Genomic DNA, 16,198 nt, shown 5'->3' on the forward strand with positions numbered 1-16,198 from the left:
GCAACCCTCATGATGGCTCAGTGGAGGGAGTGCATCTCTCTCCAGATCTGACACCAGAGCAGCAGAGGGCCTGCAGGGCTTTGTTCCGGCAGTATGCCCCTCTGTTCTCTCTGACACTAGGCCTTACCCCGTGGTGCAGGCACAACATTGACACTGGTGACAGTGTGCCTGACAAAAGCAGGTGTTACCGAATATTAGATACCATGAAGAACCAGATTCAGGGTGAGGTCGCCAAGATGTTGGATCTGGGTGTTATTGAACCCTCAACCAGTCCCTCGTCCAGTTCAGTGGTTCTTGACGCCAAGGCAAGTTCCCAGGCAGTTACCAAGGATTGGCGGTTCTGTGTGGACTACAGAGGGTTCAATCCCATCACTAAAACTGACGCGCACCCATTGCCCAGGGTTGATGAGCTCATGGACAACATAGGTGCTGCCAAATTATTGAGCACCTTTGACCTTACCTCAGGCTATTGGCAAATAGCTCTGACCGACCATGCCAAGGAAAAGAATGCGTTCTCAACACTTGAGTGACCCTACAAGTTTAGGGTCATGCATTTCGGGTTGAAGAATGTACTTGCCACCTTCCAAAGATTAGTCAACCATGCGCTCAGTGGGCTGGAGGCCTTTTGTGTGGCCTACTTAGACGACATTGCTGTCTACAGTTCCACCTGGGAAGAGCATTTGACTAATTTGGATAAGGTGTTGCTGACCTTGAAAAGGGCTAACCTTATTATCAATGTCACCAAGTGCCATATAGCTCAGGGGAACGTCACGTATCTTGGTCATGAGGTAGGAGGGGTCGAATCCATGCTCTCCCCAGTAAGGTACAGGATGTACATGTCTGGGAGACTCCTACTACTCAAACCCAGGTGAGAGCCTTTTTGGGCCTCACTGGGTATTACTGCAACTTCATGGTGGACTATGGAACCATAGCTGCTCCTCTGACAGCTCTGGCTTTGCCCCAACCACAGAGGAAGGTTAATGGGACAGAAGACTGTCAGAGGGCCTTTACTGGCTTGAAGGAAAGTCTGTGTAGGGTACCTTTGTTGCATGCACCTGACTACAGCAAACCCTTTATCATTCAGACTGATGCCTGTGACACCAGAATCGGAGCTGTCTTGTCCAAGTTAGATGACAAAGGGAGGGAATATCCTATAATATTCATCAGTAGGCAACTCAAAGCATTGCAAGATTGTTCCAGGATATCTCGAGTTTCCCTTCCTCAAGTTCAACAGAGTTCAAGGATTTCTTGGGGTTCCCTTCCCCAATTTCAATACAGTTCAAATCTCTTGACTTTTTTATTATTTTGCAATGGTGCACTATAATACTCTGTATCTCTGGCCAGCCCTTGGCTTCTATCCCAGCTATTTTATCAAGAGCCTTTTGCACCATTCCACTGTTCCTGTCCATTCTCTGCCCAATTCACAGCCATCCTTGCTTGTATGGCTATCGGCCCTTCCCCCTCCTCTCGTTCTCTCTCCATGGGGAGGGCAACCACTGCAGCTGTGACCTTCACTAGTTTTGTATGAATTAATTTGGCCTCGTCTGGGCTATCCCTCTTTCGCTTTATTTTATTCTTTAGCAATAGTGCACTATAATATTCTGTATCTCTGGCCAGCCCATGGCTTCTATCCCAGCTATTTTATCAAGAGCCTTTTGCACCTAGCTCGGGAGCCCTCTTTTAATTATAAAATAGAATAGGGAGGTGGATTCATCCCAAGCCGTGCCTGTCTCTGCTCTCCACATCTCCTGCACCCAAAGAATGTAAGCCATTGCATCTTCCTCCTCCCCCATTGTGCATTGCATCACGGATTGTAAATCTGGTGTCTGGGAAATTCTCTCTTAAAGCGTCCCATACTCTTGCTCTTATTGTATTGAATGATGCCCCATCATGGCAATTGCAGTCTGGTGTTATCCCAGGGAATCCTGCCTTTGCCCATACTCTGTTCGCTTGGTCACCTACCGCAGACACTAACAGGCTTTTTATGTCCCCTATCGCTAGGGGAACCCTGCTGTGTTTTTTTCAAATGCATATATCCATTTGCTTGCTTCTTCCGAAAGTGGAGGTAAAGTTGTTAACAGCTTCGCTTTATCCATCTGGGCCCAGGGTATAAAATTGGGTCTTCCCGCCCCTCTGTGTATCAATGGTAGTTGTAATTTATTACTTGCCTTCCCTGTACTTACCTTCACTCCCTTTTTCCCTAACACCGCCATTCGTCCCATCCTATTTCTCAACCTTCCATGCCATTCTTCTTCCGTCACCGTCCCCAATGGAGACTGTTCTATTCCTGCCGGCCCTCCACCTGTCCCACACCCCAACCTTCTCTCTTTTTCTTCTTGTTCTTCGATATCACACCAATATTATTCTTCTCTGTCTGATGCCACGTCCCCCCCTTCCGCACCCACCTCGCTAACCGCAAGATCTATTTCTATTACTCTCGTGGGTGTATCATTAATTTGGAACAGTATTTCTCCCTTTTTCCACCCCTCCTCTGTTGACCTTTTAAGTAGTTGGGACATCTGCATCTGTTCTGCTTTGGGGGCAGGCGAGCCACCTTGTTCACGTATGTCTCTTAATCGTGACAATTTTGTCCAGGCCATTGTTAGTCGTGAGTCTGAATCCTGGGTGAACTTCTCAATATCTATTGCAGGGGTACTTACCTGTCCACTTGCGCCTCGAGAATCATATGGGGGTGGTGCTGGGGCTGTTGGTTTGGGCGCAGAGGGTGACGTGGGCTTTGACACATACACCGGGTCACTATACCCTTCTGCTGGCACTGGTTTTGGCAGGAGGAGGTACAACCGTGTAACCTCTACCTTTCCCTCCTTCTCTTCCCCCTCCCTTTCACTGCCGCTTGCTGCCAGGGGAGAGGCACCCTGTCCTTTTGTTTTACCTGGAGGTATTTACTCAAAAAGTCTCTATAAGTCTAACATTTCTTACCTGTTCTAGAGCTGTTTACCCTTGTATTTTACAAACAAACATGTTGCTACCATGTCTAGGCATTTTTTATCAAACGACCCCCATTGGGTCCACACCTGGAGCAAACCTTCCCCTTTCAATTCTGTCATCAACTGATCATGATATTTGGTGATCTTGTCTGCATATCCTGGCAAACTCTGGCAAATACGTGGTAGGTAGGTGTAGGTGCACCCACACATGTGAGGTACCGTTCCCGTTGGGACCACTTTGGGAATGCAGGAAGGTAGGACATGTGTTGGTAGCTGTGTTTTTTGGTTGGTGGGCAAAGTGAAATGTCCAAAAATTGTTGGGTTTTCTGCCAAATCTTTGACTTTGCTGGGGATTGTGGGTAATACATTCTGGGCCGAGTTGCGCAAATCACACCACTGTGAATTCCCATGTGTGTCCTCTTTTCGGAAATGCATGGGGTTCCCTGCTTTCCTTGATGGCTTTCACACCCTAGCCCCAAATCTTGAACATGAGCAAAATCCAGGAAAATCTGCTCTGTCGAAAGACTTGGGGTTACCAGTGGTTTAGCCTTTTCCCTTTGCGCCTTGGTAGGTGCACCCACACATGTGAGGTACCGTTCCTGTTGGAAGCACTGTGGGAACGCGGGAAGGTAGGATATGTGTTGTTGGCAGCGTGTTTCGGTGGGTGGGCAGAGTGAAATGTCCAAAAACTTTGTTTTTTTTGCCAAATTTCAGACTTTGCCAGGGATTGTGGGTAATAAATTCTCAGGCAATTTGCGCAATTCAGAACTCTGTGGATTCCCACGGGTGTCTTCTTTTGGGAAATGCATGGAGTTTCCTGTTTTCCTTTGTGGCTGTGACACCCTAGGCCCAAATCTGTAGGTTGTCCACAAGAGCAAAATTCCTCAAAATCTGCTCTGCCGAAAGACTTGGGCTTACCAGTGGTTTAGCCTTTTCCCTTTGCGCCCAGATAGATGCCACCCACATATGTGAGGTACTGCTTTTGTCGGGACACCTGTGGAAACCTGGGAAGGTAGGACATGTGTTGTTGGCCATGTGTTTTGGTGGGTGGGCAGAGTGAAATGTGCAAAAGTTGTGTTTTTTTTCACCAAATTTCGGACGTTACTCGGGAATGTGGGTAATAAAATCTGGGGCGATTCGCGCAAGTCAAATCTCTGTGGATTCCCACAGGTGTCCTCTTTTCTGAGATCTATGGGGTTCCCTGTTTTCCTTGGTGGCTACGACACCCCATGCCCAAATCTGTAGGTTGTCCACAATAGCAAAATTCTGCAAAATCTGCTCTGCCGAAAGACTTGGGGTTACCAGTGTTTTAGCTTTTCCCTTTGCGCCCAGGTAGGTGCACCCACACATGTGAGGTACCATTTATGTTGGGACACCTGTGGGAATGCGCAAAGGTTGGTCATGTGTTGTTGGGGGTGTGTTTCAGTGCGTAGGCAGAGTGAAATGCCCGACAATTGTGTTTTTATCGCCAAATTTCAGACTTTGCCCAGGATTGTGGGTAATAATTTCTCTGGCGTTCTCTGGCGATTTGCACAAGTCAGTGCTCTGTGGATTCCCAGGAGTGTCCTCTTTTCGGAAATGCATGGGGTTCCCTGTCTTCCTTGGTGGCTTCAATACCCTAGGCCCAAATCTGTATGTTGTCCACATCAGCAAAATCCCGCAAAATCTGCTCTGCCGAAAGACTTGGGGTTACCAGTAGTTTAGCCTTTTCCCTTTGCACCCTGGTAGGTGCACCCACACATGTGAGGTACAGTTTTTGTCGGGACACCTATGGGAATGTGGGAAGGTAGGTCATGTGTTGTTGGCAGCGTGTTTCGGTTGGTGGGCAGAGTGAAATGTCAGAAAATTGAGGGTTTTTTTGCCAGATTTCGGACTTTGCCAGGGATTGTGGGTAATAAATTCTGAGACGATTTGCGCAAGTCACACCACTGTGGATTCCCACGGGTGTCTTCTTTTGGGAAATGCATGGAGTTTCCTGTTTTCCTTTGTGGCTGTGACACCCTAGGCCCAAATCTGTAGGTTGTCCACAAGAGCAAAATTCCTCAAAATCTGCTCTGCCGAAAGACTTGGGCTTACCAGTGGTTTAGCCTTTTCCCTTTGCGCCCAGATAGATGCCACCCACATATGTGAGGTACTGCTTTTGTCGGGACACCTGTGGAAACCTGGGAAGGTAGGACATGTGTTGTTGGCCATGTGTTTTGGTGGGTGGGCAGAGTGAAATGTGCAAAAGTTGTGTTTTTTTTCACCAAATTTCGGACGTTACTCGGGAATGTGGGTAATAAAATCTGGGGCGATTCGCGCAAGTCAAATCTCTGTGGATTCCCACAGGTGTCCTCTTTTCTGAGATCTATGGGGTTCCCTGTTTTCCTTGGTGGCTACGACACCCCATGCCCAAATCTGTAGGTTGTCCACAATAGCAAAATTCTGCAAAATCTGCTCTGCCGAAAGACTTGGGGTTACCAGTGTTTTAGCTTTTCCCTTTGCGCCCAGGTAGGTGCACCCACACATGTGAGGTACCATTTATGTTGGGACACCTGTGGGAATGCGCAAAGGTTGGTCATGTGTTGTTGGGGGTGTGTTTCAGTGCGTAGGCAGAGTGAAATGCCCGACAATTGTGTTTTTATCGCCAAATTTCAGACTTTGCCCAGGATTGTGGGTAATAATTTCTCTGGCGTTCTCTGGCGATTTGCACAAGTCAGTGCTCTGTGGATTCCCAGGAGTGTCCTCTTTTCGGAAATGCATGGGGTTCCCTGTCTTCCTTGGTGGCTTCAATACCCTAGGCCCAAATCTGTATGTTGTCCACATCAGCAAAATCCCGCAAAATCTGCTCTGCCGAAAGACTTGGGGTTACCAGTAGTTTAGCCTTTTCCCTTTGCACCCTGGTAGGTGCACCCACACATGTGAGGTACAGTTTTTGTCGGGACACCTATGGGAATGTGGGAAGGTAGGTCATGTGTTGTTGGCAGCGTGTTTCGGTTGGTGGGCAGAGTGAAATGTCAGAAAATTGAGGGTTTTTTTGCCAGATTTCGGACTTTGCCAGGGATTGTGGGTAATAAATTCTGAGACGATTTGCGCAAGTCACACCACTGTGGATTCCCACAGATGTCTTGTTTTTTGGAAATGCATAGGGTTCCCTCTTTTCCTTGGTGGCTTCGACACCCTATGCCCAAATCTGTAGGTTGTCCACAAGAGAAAAATTCCTCAAAATCTGCTCTGCCGAAAGATTGGGTGTTATCAGTGGTTTAGCCTTTTCCCTTTGTGCACAGGTAGGCGCACCCACACATGTGAGGTACTGTTCTCATCGGGACACCTGTGGGAATGCGGGAAGGTAGGACATGTGTTGTTGGCGGCATGTGTCGGTGGGTGGGCAGAGTGAAATATCCGAATATTGTGGTTTTTTTTGCCAAATTTCAGTCTTTGCCAGGATTGTGGGTAATACATTCTGGGGCGATTCGCGCTAGTCAGACCTCTGTGGATTCCCACACATGTCTTCTTTTCATAAATGCATTGGATTCCCTCTTTTCCTTGGTGGCCTGGACACCCTAGGCCCAAATCTGTAGGTTGTCCACAAGAGCAAAATTCCTCAAAATCTGTTCTGCCGAAAGATTTGGGGTTACCAGTGGTTTAGCCTTTTCCATTTGCGCCCAGGTAAGTGCACCCACGCATGTGAGGTACCTTTTTCGTCGGGACACCTGTGGAAATGCAAGAAGGTAGGACATGTGTTGGTGGTGGTGTGTTTCAGTGGGTGGGCAGAGTAATATGTCTACAAAGTTTGGTTTTTTTGCCAAACTTCAGATTTTGCCAGGGATTGTGAGTAATAAATTCTCAGGCAATTTGCGCAAGTCAGAACTCTGTGGATTCCCACGGGTGTCCTCTTTTCAGAAATGCATGGGGTTTCCTGTTTTCTTTCGTGGCTGCGACATCCCATGCCCAAATCTGTAGGTTGTCCACAAGAGCAAAATTCCTCAAAATCGGCTCTGCCGAAAGACTTTGCCATACCAGTGGTTTAGCCTTTTCCAGTTGTGCCCATGTAGGTGCCACCCACATATGTGAGGTACTGTTTTTGTCGGGACACCTGTGGGAACACACAAAGGTTGGTCATGTGTTGTTGGCTGCATGTTTTAGTGGGTGAGCAGAGTGAAATGCCCGAAAATTGTATTTTTATCACCAAATTTCAGACTTTGCCGGGGATTGTGGGTAATAATTTCTCAGGTGATTCGCGCAAGTCAAACCTCTGTGGATTCCCAGGAGTGTCCTCTTTTCAGAAATGCATGGGGTTCCCTGTTTTCCTTGATGGCTTCAATACCGTAGGCCCAAATCTGTAGGTTGTCCACATGAACAAAATCCTGCAAAATCTTCTCTGCCGAAAGACTTGGGGTTACCAGTGGTTTAGCCTTTTCCCTTTGCGCCCAGGTTGGTGCACCCACATATGTGAGGTTCCGTTACCGTCAGGACCACTGTGGGTACGCGGGAAGGTAGGACATGTGTTGTTGGTGGCGTGTTTCTGTGGGTGGGCAGAGTGAAATGTCCGAAAATTGTTTTTTTTTTGGCCAAATTTCAGACTTTGCCTGGGATTGTGGGTAATACATTCTCAGGCAATTTGCACAAGGCAGACCTCTGTGCATGCCCATGGGTGTGCTCTTTTTGGAAATGCATGGGGTTTCCTGTTTTCCTTGGTGGCTGCGACACCCCAGGCCCAAATCTGTTGGTTGTCCACAAGAGCAAAATTCCTCAAAATCTGCTCTGCGGAAAGACTTGGGTTTACCAGTGGTTTAGCCTTTTCCCTTTGCGCCCAGGTAGGTGCTACCCGCATATGTGAGGTACCGATTTTGTCGGGAAACCTGTGAAAACATGGGAAGTTAGGACATGTGTTGTTGGCCGCGTGTTTCGGTGGGTGGGCAGAGTGAAATGTGCGAAAGTTGTCTCTTTTTTTCACCAAATTTCGGAATTCGCCAGGGATTGTGGGTAATAGAATCTGGGGCGATTTGCGGAAGACAGACATCTGTGGATTCTCACAGGTGTCCTCTTTTTGCAAATGCATTGGGTTCCCTGTTTTCCTTGGCAGCTGCGACACTGCAGGCCCAAATCTGTAGGTTGTCTACAAGAGCAAAATTTCTCAAAATCTCCTCTGCCGAAAGACTTGGGGTTACCAGTGGGTTCGCCTTTTTCCTTTGCGCCCAGGTAGGTGCACCCACACATGTGAGGTACCGTTTTTGTGAGGTACCGCTTTCATTGGGACACCTGTGGGACCGCCGCAAGGTACAACATTTGTTGTGTTTCCATGGTTTTGATAACGTTTCGACACATTTGCAGCTTCACTTTGTCACACAACCCTTTCACTTCCCAAATGTGACGTACATTTAGTGCGCTGCTTTTGGCACTATACACTTTTGTAACCTGCACAAGTCACCTACCCTTCAAAAGGTCTGCCTGTGTTCTTTCAAAAAATGTATGCTTGCCCGTCCTCACCACATTTGTTTTCCTTATTTACACATGCTAATTACGTCTGTTTAGGCCATAAGCATAAAAATCCAGTGTACCATGGCTCCGTTTTTGGCTTGAGGTATTGCTTATTTTGTGAAACATTACAAAATATGTGTGATTTCCTAACTAGAAGAGTCGGGGGAATGTAGCGGACTATTGTTTTTCTCAAAATTCACAGAAGCCATTGCCTTACCGGGCCAACTATGTCCACCACATACCTTTTTTTCCTGCCATTTTCCCTATTTTTCCCCAAACTATGGAATTTTTCCCTACATAGTTATTGCCTGACCAGTGCAAATTACCTGTTCCTAAACTTGGAATTATTTAAAAAAATGTATGCCTTTTTGTCTTCCCAATCAGCTTTCCGACCCTTCTCTTCTATTCTGTCCACGCATGTTCTATTGGAAAAAAGGCCAAAATCGCCTACCTCTCACAAAAAACGTCTGGTAACCATATCAAAATATGTTTTTTTGGTTTCCACTCAGCCTGTTTTTGAAAGCCTGGAATTCAGCACAGCAAACCATTTGTTCCTAGCACTTACAAGGAAAAAAACACAGCCTTCTTTGTACATCATTTTATTGGCATTTTCTGAAGAAAAAAAACAAATGTTCTCCCTTTTTGGCTATTTTCTCTCACCCCCTACAGCAAATTAGGAAACAAAGGGACACATTTGGCCGAGATATCTCTTGTAACAATCACGTTACAGGGGATTGAATGGCAACATGCCAAACTCACCAAAAAAGGCCTTAGCACTGGGGGGAACCAATGGCAGTTAAGGGTTTAGGGAGCTTTTTCAAACTTGGTAATTTCGGATTTCTGGCACACAATCCCTCCCAGATGTTGTTAGGGTTCTAGGGAAGTAAGTGGAAGGGCTTTGCCAGCTGTGTTTTCTTGGGCATGGCTTCATCATGCCCAGGCACACCATGCAGTGAGTAGATTCCAGATATACCTCCCTGACTCAGCAAACACCTCCTCTCCAGCTATCACTCCTCTTGGCACTGCGCCCCATACAATACAGTTGAGTCCCACGATAAATGTGATCCAATTGTACACATAGCTCCTCCGCCTTTTCCTTCCCTTGCCTTCCTTTGCATCTTATCTATCCTTCACCTTCTTCCCGACTTTCTGCCACTTCTACATGTTCTCATACTTCTCCTTTGCCTCTCTGACAGGCAAAGCACTTTGATGCCATATCCTTTGGCAAGAAGCGCTATATAAATGCAATATAATAAAACATGAAGGAGGACTGCACTAGCAGAGCAAAATCAGAGAGATGGGCACAGAAAGACATGCATTTAGCAGCCCTTGCATAGAGATTTGGTGATGCTAGAACTGTGCAGGCCCAAGCCTGCGGATAAGATGGAGACCCACAGACAATCTTCTGAGGGGGAGGCAAGTGTTTCAAGCAAAGGCAACCAAGGAAGCCTTAGCTCCATATCGCCAAGTGCTTAGTGCAGCCACATGAGGTGGGAAAAGACATGCTTGGTTTAGCACTGTAGTTAGCATTCCGGTTATAGGTCATAGTACCAAATCAAAAGGATCGAATGACAAAAGGGTCGAGTCAATTCGACCGAAAAAAAAGTATCACATTTTTTTTGTGGTTTTTTTGGGTGAGGGGTCCCCCTCCTAACTCCCAAGCCCCCGTTTTTGGTGTAAAAACACCCTTTTAAAGCTAAACTAGAGCAAAAAAAAAAAACATTTTAAAAAAATGTTGATCCTTTGGTTTTCGGTTGAATGCACTCTCACCTTTTGCATTTGATCCTTTTGTTTTCGAAACTTTAACTGGACACCTAGCATTCCAGCTTTCGGAGATGAAAGAGGAATTGTGGCGTGCAGTTCTGATGAGCCACTTACCAAATCAGGGAGTTATGTCGTCATTCAGTTACCGCCAGTGGAGATCATCATTTATTGAAAAATAAAGGCTTCCATCCTCAGGACGTTTTTCAATAAGCCAGTGAAATGACTGTGGAGTTTTGGAGAACTCACCAAAAGCGGCAACCAAACCTTTGAGTCATTTCCAAATGTGTCCTTGAAGTATCTAAATGGGTGGGTGATTGAAAATACAGTTGACATTTTTGAGGGAATGTATAAGTTGGTCACATGCAAGCATGTTCTTCAAAATTGTGAGGCAAAGATACACCAGCACTTAGTGGACAAATATATCAGGTTACCAACAGATATGTGAGTACTCACATCCAGAAACAGGCTCAGCTGAACCCATCACAAGGTTAATGGAAAAAGCCAACACAAAGAGTGTAAGGAAGAAAGGTGCAGAACAACATGATGGGAAATCCAGCAACATAGCTTATCAGTGGCCACAGAAAAGAAGTTTGGTAGTACCACTAACACTGGGTCCCCAACAGACACAACATTCAGAAGATATTTACTGTGTGGGGACGTGAGTCATAGAAAGAACGTTTCAACTTGTAAGGGCAGACCCAAACAGGCTGTAGTCATTGCTGGTCTCATGAAAGAGGCAATAATCATTGTGGGCATCCGAGAAGATACTTTTCCACTAGGCCAGGGAGTGGCTGAATATTCTCTAGTGACTCTGATTGGAAACGTACCCGTTCCCTTGAAGAAAACCTTAGTCCCTCAAACACTCAGATCTTTTTGCAGAATGTCTTGATAAATGGAAACAAATCGTCTGTGCTGCGTGACACAGTTGCTGGTGTCACAGTGACCAAGCAACAGTGGGTGCAAGAAGGGCAGACTATCCAGGGACCAGATAGGTTAGTCAGGGGATTTGATGGCTTCAGCTAATGTCCCATGCCAATAGTAGAGTTGAGGCATTGGGGTGAAACCTCTGAGAATTCTGCTGCAATTAGGAAATCCATTCCACTAGCATGTATGTTGGGTAATGACCTTCCTACCCACAAAATAATTGCAGCGGTCGGTAGAGGGAGTGCTCAGGAAGCAGCCAAAGAAGCAGCACTAGAGCCTGCAGGCCCTGTTGCCCTTCATGCTGGAGAGTGCGAGAGACCAGAGATCCCGGTAGCACCTGGCACAGTTGCACTGCAGCGTCTGCTCCTGTGGGGGAGAACCCAATGGCCACGTATGTACCCTCTGAGGTAGCAGAGGGTTCAGTGTTATCAGAATTGTCTTTTGCTGTAGAAAAGGAACCTGAGATAGAGGACAAAGTAGTTTCAGACCTCAGTGGCTTTCCAGAACTGACCGAATTGTCTTCAGCAGGAGTACAAAGCCAGGCTGACTTTTGAAAGGCACAGAGAGTCTGCCACACTCTGCAGCTCTGCAAAAGCAGGCAGAGGAACCTGCTCAGGGTTTAGGCCTGTGGGTTGTACTGGGAGAAGGGTCTCCTGTAAAGTGAGCCCAAAAACATCCAAAGCAGGGGCATGCTGGATTTTGTTTTTTCCACAATGCCACAGGAGGTCTCTACTGGACCTGGCTCATGACATTTATTTGGCAGGTTACTTTGGAGTGGCCAAGATAGCTGACATGTTGCCTGACTATTTCTACTGGCCTCATAAGAGTTCACAAATCAAGGAACATTAGTCTGGATGACAAAGGCCCCATTAGTTCCACTACAAGTGACTGGGTGGCCTTTTAAGAGGACAGGAATGTACATTATGGGTCCTTTGAATACCCACACCACCTCAGGGGAAGTGGCAAATGTTGGTAGTGGTTGGCCATGCCATACAGTCCCTTGAAGTAGTCCCCTTGAATAGTATCAATGCCCCTCATGGTGACAAATGCTCTGATAGGGATATACTGTCATGTGGGGTTTCCTCAAGAAGTAATTCCTGACAGGGGTCCAACTGCAAAGCTGCATATATGAAGGTGATGTGGACAGAGTGTGGCGTTACTTGTACCTACTCTAGAGCTTTGCATCCCCAAACTAGTGGGCGTGTGAAGCGATTCAACAAGAACCAGAAAGGTATGATAGGTGGCTTGAAAGAGCTCCTGTAGAGAAAATGGGATGTTTGCCTGCATGCCTGCTGTTCACCTACAGAGAGGTGCCACGTAATGGAGTATGCTTCAGTCCTTTTGAGCTCCTGTTTGGTCATACTGTTAGGGTTCCTCTAAATGTAGTGCGAGAAAGATGGAAGGGTAACCCCCAAAGTCCTTACCATGATGTGCAGAATTATATACTTGGGCTAAAATCTAGAATTGCCCAGTACATCGAACATTGTGCCAAGAATCTAAAGGCTAGCCAGGAGTTGATGAAATGTCTGAATAAGCAGAAGACCACAGTGACACACCAGGCTTTGGGACATTTGGTCTAGGTGGTGAAACCTGTCAAACCCAGTGCACTTCAAAACAAGTGTCCAGAACCCTGCATTGTTTTGAAAAAATCTTCATTGTTAAAGCCTTAAGGCTAACTCATAGGGTCTTTCATGTGAGTCAGCTGAAATCTCATTACAGCAGGGATGGCTTGGTGTTATCTCTGGTGACTCATATTGAGTCTGAAGCGGAGACAGAAGCCGCAGATGGGTCCGTAGAGGAGATGCAAATCTTCTCTGTCATGACAATTCAAGACTTCCTGTGGCAATCATGCCAGTTTGTGGGCCTATTCTAACTGACTCCAGGTTGCACGGGCTGGTGTGTCTATGATATTGATACAGGAAACAGTAAGTTAGTGAAGAGCAGAATTTACTGTATGTCTGACATGGGGCAACATCAAGGAGGAAGTCTCCAGGAGGTTGGGAGGTTGGCCATAGGGGTCATTGAACTGTCCAATTGTCCACAGACTCGTCCTGTGGTGCTAGTTCATAAGAGGTCCAGCAATTGGGCAGTTGTAGACCACTTTTGTTTGGACTACAGAGGACTTGTTTCTGTGACTAGCACAGGAGTATACCTCATACTTCATGCAGATGAGCTAATTGTTAAATTTGGAACTGCCTACTACATGGTTACCTTTGACCTCCTGGTGTCCAGATACTGGCAGGATGCCCTGACTAACCAGGCAAAGGAGAGGTCAGCATTTTCCACACAAGAAGGGCCCTACCAGTTCACTTGTATGACCTTTGTGTTACAACATGCCCCTTTCACTTTTCAGATAATGGTAGTCCAGGTCCTGTAGCTCAGAAGAATTCAGCATTGCCTAGTTAGATGATATTGAAGTTTCCAGTCACACCTCGGAAGACCATCTATCCCATCTGAAGCAGTTGCTACAAACCATGCCAAATGCTGGCTTGACTATCAAGGTTTCAAAGTGCCAGATAGCAGAGGGCACTATGTTGTAACTAAGACACCAAGAGGGTCGCAGTAAGAAACAACCTCTTGAGGCAAAAGTACAAGTGGTCAAGGAAATGGACATTCACACCACTCAGACGCAAGTGAGTGAGTTCCTTGGCCTTGCTGGGTGTTAATGGCGATTTATCAAGGGGTATGGGACTATAGCCCCTACCCTTGAATGATTTGATTTCAAAATGCCAAACACTTGTACTACTGCATGTGGGACGAAGTCAGCAACCTGACTTTGTCAAGAGAGGATGGGTACCCTTTTCCTCTGGGGTGGGATGTCTACCAGGGTGGTAGCCAGAGCCATTCCTGCCCCAGTGGAAGAAGGTTGCAGTTGGGAGGCGCCCACTTCCTATCCGCTCCTGAGTGCCTTTATATTTCTTCACCCTACCAATTTGCACCACCCCATACCTCTTGATAAACATGCTGGTCAGTTTCTTTCTGTTTCTTGCTGACCCAAGAAAGAGGAAGCAGAAGGCTGTGCAGAATGCCTGCAAAACAGCAACCCCCAGTGCCAAAAGTTAAAGAACCGCAGTCATCCAGCAGCTGGGGCCAACAGGGAGTGAGAGAGCTGGTGAATGAAGCAGCAGAGACCTAGCAGAGTCACTAGGGATGCAGAACATTGTTCCCCAACACAATAGTAGACACGGCTACTCCACCTAGGGGAATGTGCCTTGACAAAGCCCAAGTAAGGGTGAAACAGCAGCACGTGCAGAGAAATGTTGGCACAAATGTTTTTTTGTAAATAAACCAAGGAATAGCGCACCAATCACCAGAAAAGTCACAATTAATTTCACAAATGAACACACAAAGTGAACTAACTTGTGTAATAGTGATACCGGTGAAACAAAATAGAATGAGCATAAAGTGAATTAACTTCTGTGAACTACATGAACGAAAAATATACGAAATAAAGTGTGTAACATATATTCAGACACTAACAAGTGCATTCCTCACATATTATTGTACAATTGTGAAAGCTGTGGGGACACCGAAAAACTAAGCACAAAGGCTCAATAGAAAAAAACTCCATCCTTTGTAACAATCAGACCGACTGGTGAATATCGGTCCCTACTAATCCATGCAGCCTCTGACCCCCAATTAAAGGTGTACAGGTCAGCTACAAAGAATAACTAACTAACTAAACCAATGGTTGAGCGCACAGACTGGTATTACTCACCTAAAGCAAGAAAACATTATATTCAAAGGACTGTGCACTATTAGTACCCGGCAAGGGGTGTGGGGAGGCTCAGAATGCAGGCATTACCACATAGTAATCCCGCTGCCCTAAGCCTCCTCGTGGCTGGTGGCCGCCATCTCCCCTCGCCGGGGATTCAGGTAAGTCTTCTCTCACACCCCCACCCCCACGCCCTGAATTCCCTACAAGCCCTCCCACCCCTACTTACCTTCCTATTTTTCAATTTCGAGAGCGGATGCAAAGGAACACTTCAGTCCCCAGTGTGTCCGCTCCCGATCTGCGACAGGCCGTCATGGAAAGTGACAAGGGACTACACATAGTCCCTTATCCCCTTCCATGGTGGCCATTTTCTTTTTTACTATGGCTGCCGCGGAAAGAGAAAACGGACTATGTTTTCTGCCCGCAGCACCATTTTTTAAATCTTTTTAAAACGTTTTTTTTTCCGGCTGCGAAACACAACGCGTCTCGCAGCCGGGAGAAAAAAATATATTAGTACCCCGGTCTAATGGGCTGGGGTACTAATAGCAATAAGCCCCTCGACTGTGGGCCATTAACACCTACGGTAATGCCCCTGGCGCCTTTGTTAACTATGGGCCCCGGGGACATTACCTTAGGCGGTAATGGCCCGCAGTCTCAGGGCTTATTACCACATTATTCATCATGCAATACTCTCTTGCACAAAAAACATAAAATCAATTTTATTAAATATTTCTGCACCCAATTCTTGAACAATACATGTATTCATTACACAGATAAAAATCATACAAAATAGTAAAATTATTCATCTTTAGACATTACACACATATGATTTAAAAAAAAAAATAGAAACAGGTGCGATTTTTTACCCTATTCTTCACAGGTATTAGAGCACTGTACATCCAATGTGTACAAATCTTGATCCTTTACTAGCCCAACTTGCAAGTTTCTGTCCTTCAAGGTATCTTCCGATGGACACTCATTAGGGGCTTATAGTTCCTATGCATGTGACCTGCGTCACTGCTACATGCATCATACTCCTTTCATAGTCCCTTCAATTACAAAATAAATTCCATTAAAAGTTTAACATTAACTTATTTCTTTCAGCTTCATGACATCCCCTAGAATCATGATATAGAAAACAATTGCTCCACATCCTACCAGTGAGCCTTGAGTCCATCTTTAAGACCACAACAACGTTTAGTGTAGTTCACTCTTGTAAATCCACTTTTAGTACGTCCACTTTTTCACCCTCTCACTATTCTACAAAAACAGGAAACAGCCATGCTTAAACCACTAACCAGTACAACAGTCTCTTATTTCTAACTACACACTCTAACAGTTTCCCTTAGTGTAGGAAAACTCCCACAGCTTACTTTAACCCGCTCTC

Source organism: Ambystoma mexicanum, chromosome 6p (genome assembly GCF_040938575.1).
Source record: "Ambystoma mexicanum isolate Mex_15411 chromosome 6p, UKY_AmexF1_1, whole genome shotgun sequence".
Taxonomy (NCBI): Eukaryota; Metazoa; Chordata; class Amphibia; order Caudata; family Ambystomatidae; genus Ambystoma; species Ambystoma mexicanum.